This window comes from Triticum dicoccoides, chromosome 4B (assembly GCF_002162155.2).
Source record: "Triticum dicoccoides isolate Atlit2015 ecotype Zavitan chromosome 4B, WEW_v2.0, whole genome shotgun sequence".
Taxonomy (NCBI): domain Eukaryota; kingdom Viridiplantae; phylum Streptophyta; class Magnoliopsida; order Poales; family Poaceae; genus Triticum; species Triticum dicoccoides.
Window position 1 is genome coordinate 556762952 of NC_041387.1, and position 5725 is coordinate 556768676.

A 5725-nucleotide genomic window follows, 5' to 3' on the forward strand; every position below is an offset into this window, starting at 1 on the left:
CAAGAGAACATCTAGGTGATCGTCCGAAGGCTAGATGGTGATGGCAGTGCCGGAAGCAGAGCTCGAAGACGAGGCGGCAGGACGTCAGCACGCGTCGAAGGCGTCGGTGCCCGCGTACTCCGATTTGACGGCCTTGCCGCCCGCCCTCTTCCTCTTCTGCAGCCTCCCAACGCCAGCCGCCCAAGGAGACGACCCCGAGAAGTTCAGGAAGCCGGCGACACGGATGATGGGATCGCCGGTGCCGCACGGAGCGGTGCCCGACACCTAGTCGGACCCGTCATCCTGCCGCCTGCTACCCTTGTCGTCGCTGCCGCTGTCCTCCTCATCACTCCCGCCCGAGGAGGAGTCTTCGCTATCAGAAGAGCTCTCCACGCAGCACCTTGCCCGAGTCCCGAAGCACCCGAAGACCTTGACGGAGAGGAGGCCGCCCTCCATCAGCTAGAAATGGAGGGTGAGCCCCGCCGTCAAGCGGTGGATATGAGAGAACGTCTTCCACCCTCGACCAAGATACATCACGTGAAGGGCTGGAAAGTCGACGCGAGCTCGCGTACCGCTGATCCAACAGCCCCTCATGTGCAACCGCAATGACTCCGGCGGATCCAGCTCCATCTCGCTCGCGAATGGAGTCGGGAGACGAAGACGACGGCGAGGCGGCCGGCGCAGCCTGACGAAGAACTTGCAAGGGTCATCCCCAACATGGCCCTCCATGGGGGGAGGAACTACTGGCGGAGGCGATACCGGTGCGCCACCCCGTTCTCCTCTTCCCTGAGCCCCTCGGCCTCGGCCACGGCCTCGCCCGCGGCCTCGCCCCCTCCCCCTTCCCCTCGCGGCTGGCTCTGCCACCGCAGGTGAAGGAGAAGGAAGGATGCGTTGTCGAGCGGCGACCCTCGCCGCCACCATTGAAGAGCCAGGATTCCCTCTCTCCATAGCGGATGGAGGAGGGCAGAAGCTGAAGGAAGGAGAAGATGGAAGAGTGTGGGATGCCATTCCCCCCCCCCCCGCTCTTTATAAAGAGCCGGGGTGAGGGCTCAGCCGCCCCGCTCAGCCAATCAAGACACGGAAGGCGCAGGGAACTGGGACCAACCCGCTGCCCCGGCCCGCGATGGCCCGGTTTCCCGCCTCCACCGTTCGCCACCCCGAGTGCGTGAGAACCACGTGGCAGGCATGCGGGACCAAGGCAACGGGTGAGGCGACCTCTCCCCACCCCGTGATCGTGGGGAGTGGACGCCTTGAAGACCACGCCCCTGCCCCGTTCAGTAAATGGGCCGAGCCTCCACGCCTCCCTCCGTTTATGGGGAAGGCGCGAACCGCCCCCTTTGACTACGACGTGACGCATGCACGCAGAGCTCAGCCCCACACATGCCACCCATGTCACACACGCCTCCCCACGCCGAGCCACGCATGGGAGGCATGGGAAGCGCAGCGCGTGAAGAAACTTACCGCGGTAAAAACTACCCCGCCTGCCCGCGCACCGTTTTTGGGCCTAGCCCAACGACGCGATTGCGCTTATGTGTGGCCCAGGCCCGGGGGCTCCTGTTGGTGTACAAAAAGAGGGGTACACTTTTTGTACCCCTATAACTGTGCACGGGCAGTCCTAGCCACAGACACCACCGCACTGAGCAAGGCAAGGGAGGTGAGCCAAGGTAAGGCCGAAGCTCGAAAGGAGCAGAACGACGCCAAGAACAAGACCACAAAGAGCAAAGGGGACGAAGCGGACTCCCCCGGCAAGATCCTTGCCGGGGGCGGTTTTAGCAAACCCGGCAAGACCCTTGTCGTGGCAGCTCACCCCACACCTACGGAGCGAATCGCCCTTGAGTCCACTGCCCCCGTGGGGCAAGGATTCGGGAGACATCCCCGTGGTCGCATGCAGATCTTTGTGAAGACATTCAAGATCAGATACACGAAGATGACGACCCTTGGCGGGATCCCAGCCAAGGAGGACCACAAGGCCCCCAGCAAGAGCCTTGCCGGGGATGACAGCAGGCGCCACGGCAAGACCCTTGCCGGGGCTACAGCGAGGCCCTTGCCAAGGACACCCGTAGGGCCACCATCAGGCTCACGCCAATTCCAACCTCTACCACCGTTTGCATGCAGCTGCCGACCCAACCAGTTGGGCAAGCACCTGCGTGGCAGCAAGCGGATCTTCGTGGAGACCCACCACTGCGCCACCTCAGCTACCTGTCTGCCTACATGGCACCACGGGCACCGCTGGCTAGGGCGCGTGTCAACGCGAAAGGGATCGGCGACGGACAAGACTGGGCTCTTCCCCGTCCCCGATAAAGCAGGGAAACCTTAGCAAGACGCATTAAATGCGCCTTGTCATATAATGCAAGGGATAAACTCATATCACTGTGCCCTTTCCACCTCCTGTGTGCCACTGTGGCAACCCCTTTCCCTATAAAAGGAGGCCCAAGGCGACCAGGAGGGGGATTCGGCTTTTTGGAGCTCCTCACGCGCCATTGCTAGCCAGAGAAGACAGATAAACAAACCACCAGAGCAGGAGTAGGGTTTTACGCATCCTCGCGGCCCGAACCTGGATAAAGAACCCGTGTGCTATATGTTCGATCCGCCCTTCTCACAACCGCGAGCCCCGCAACCGTAGTAGGGATTCTCGTGATCCCATAGGTGTCGTCCTCGCACCGACAAACTAATCTTCAACATTGCTCCATTCTGAAGTGGCTATCATGCACTACTCAGAAGAACGGCCTTCGCTCGTTTCAATGCAGTACTGCATTATGCTTATCTTAAACTTAAGATGCCCGGTCCACGTGGTGTCATCACAATTAGCGGAAATACAGAGCATTCCCTATGTGTGGAAGAATATGTGGCGGCTCTAGCAGCTGAACCACTGAACAGCCTCTCCAACCCAAGTAACTAATCGGTCTTCGAGACCACGGGCACGGCTAGACGTGTTCGGCGCACCACTAGTTGTAGCAGCCCAGATAAACATGAGCTTGATTAACGGCTATGCCCCCATATGTGATGTTGGGGGCTGCCCGCACGAAAAAGATCCATAGTTCGGCTGGATCCTATTTACACTCAAGAAATTGAATTTTCACAGCTCATTAAGTTTAACCGACGTTACGCACGGTTACACAAGATGCTTTCACCTGGGTTTTTCTTTCTTTTTACAAATGACTATCATGCTACACCCTTCCAGGATACAGCACAACAGAGACAAAGGCGCAGACATGCAGCAGGGCCCCGTTCCAAGGTTTCTTTTTAGATTAAGACCCTGTGTAAACCTTTTTTATTGTCTCTTGTTGGCTCACACCCTCCTGGTACTTAAAACGACCAAGAGGGATACCGGCGTTATTGGCAAGCTTATTATTCGCCGATCTAAAATAGACATTACTAGGGCGGCATCCAATATGTTTTTGGGATTTATGCCCTCACCACAGCCGCTCTTTCGTCACACCGGATTAACGCATGTACCTAGAAATTCAGGGATCATTATCGAGGGCGGTACTCAAATCAGTATATGTTGTAAAGTCCGAATACCTTCGGGAGTGTTCGGCGTCGCGAGTTTGGCCTTATATGCATCAGCTCCGAATCATGTCTTTGGTCAATAGTTGTGTTTGCCCGGCTCCCGTGTTTTGCTACCTTACGTTCCGCTCTATCGGCTAAGGTAGCACCGGGAGAACTACTGCGATCGTGCCCTGGTTCATCTGGATGAGCACCTTAGTAGAGAAAGCCGAAAATTGACTGTCATGATAAAGTGAGAGACTGGTCAACCACTCGATGACCCAGCGGAATCTTCGCGATTCCTCCGCATTAACGAAGGACCGGTTTCCCGGTCACGTATGTACACGCACCGTATAAGGATGAGCGCGGACATACCAGGGGCTATATAGTAGCCCCACCATCAAACTCCGATGGCTAAGTGAAACTGTTAAAGCTATATAGTCTGATTGCCTTGTTCGCCGCACTACCACCCCCTTAATAGACCAAGATGTTGGATCAAGTGTGATTACGTGCTTTTCCGAACACATCGGCATTATATGTGTTGGGGCTGAAGCCGACGACTACAACCTTTTAGGTTATATACATATATACATAAACGGCCGCACATGAGGCACTACAATACTTTACGGGCAAAGGTATAAATATAGCCTTTATTGTCACAAGCATTGTTTTTTACAATTGAGATACATGTCACTGGAACATGGTATTCTTTGAGAACTGAGGCTCTATTAAATGGGCACCCTCTAAGACTTCTTCAAAATAGTGCTCGGGCGAGTCCTGGCCCCCGGGCGGACCCCTGGTTGCAATATCGGTGACCTACATCTTCGCCCAATACATCTTAACACGGGTGAGGGAGTCCTGGATTAAGGGGTCCTCGGACAGCCGGACTATATACTTTGGCCGGACTATTGGATTATGAAGATACAAGATTGAAGACTTCATCCCGTGTTCGGATGGGACTCTCCTTTGCGTGGAAGGAAAGCTTGGCAATTCAGATATGTAGATCTCCTTCTCTGTAACCGACTCTATGTAACCCTATCCCCCTCCGGTGTCTATATAAACCGGAGGGTTTAATCCGTACGACAACAACAATCATAATCATAGGCTAGCTTCTAGGGTTTAGCCTCTACGATCTCGTGGTAGATCAACTCTTGTAATACTCATATCATCAAGATCAATCAAGCAGGAAGTAGGGTATTACCTCCATCGAGAGGGCCCGAACCTGGGTAAAACATCGTGTCCCCTGCTTCCTTTTACAATTAGCCTTAGACGCACAGTTCAGGACCCCCTACCCGAGATCCGTCGGTTTTGGCACCGACATTGGTGCTTTCATTGAGAGTTCCACTGTGCCGTCGCGATAGGGCTTGATGGCTCGCCTTGTTGTCAAGAACAAAGTTACCTCTGGAGGATCCCTGGCTATAGGCCAAACTCTCCGGCTGGGCGGTTTCGCCATGGCCGCCCGTTCGGCTGCCACGCCGACGATGACTTCTCAGGTTATCAAGAACAACCTCCACGTCAGCTCGGAATTCACCGAGTGGAAGGATCCAATGGATCTCTCCTCCGTGAACAAGCTCTTGGATCGCATCACCGCCCTGGGAGTCGCTACGGACTATGATCGGATCGGGCTCAAACCCGACAAAAGGGAGATTAACTCTCCACCGGCCACCCATCAGATAGCGGTAGTGGAGGAACAAAACAGCGATTCTTCCTCTATTTTGAGGATGAACTATGTCCGGATTCCCAAGCTCTCCGAGACGGATACCCGTCCACAGGAGGACATGGCCCAGGCTCCGAACATAGAATCGGGCAACGGGCCACAAATATTGGGCAACATTCTGCCGCCCGAGCTGCCAAGCTCGGGAGCTCCTTTGCCCCTGGGTCTCAGATTGCGTCAGGATGTGGACTTAAGTCTACCCACCCACCCAGACACAAGTGATCTTTCCCACATTAGACAAGAGCCCCAAGAAGCAGTACATCACTTCTGGGCCAGATTCCTCCTTGTAATGGGCAAGGTTAAGGACTGTCACGAGGAAGACGCAATCTCATTCTTTTGCAAAAATTGCACGGACAAGGGAATTCTCAATGCCATAAGTCGCCGTGACATAGCACACTTTGCCGACTTGGCAGCCGTAGTAAAGAAATACTGTGTGATGGAAAGTGCCTGGAAAACCCAAACAAAATTCTGGGATCCCCCAGACCTAACTAAATCCCTCGTCCAAACTAAAAGGGTGCGCTCTTGCAAGTCACCAAATCCAATTAC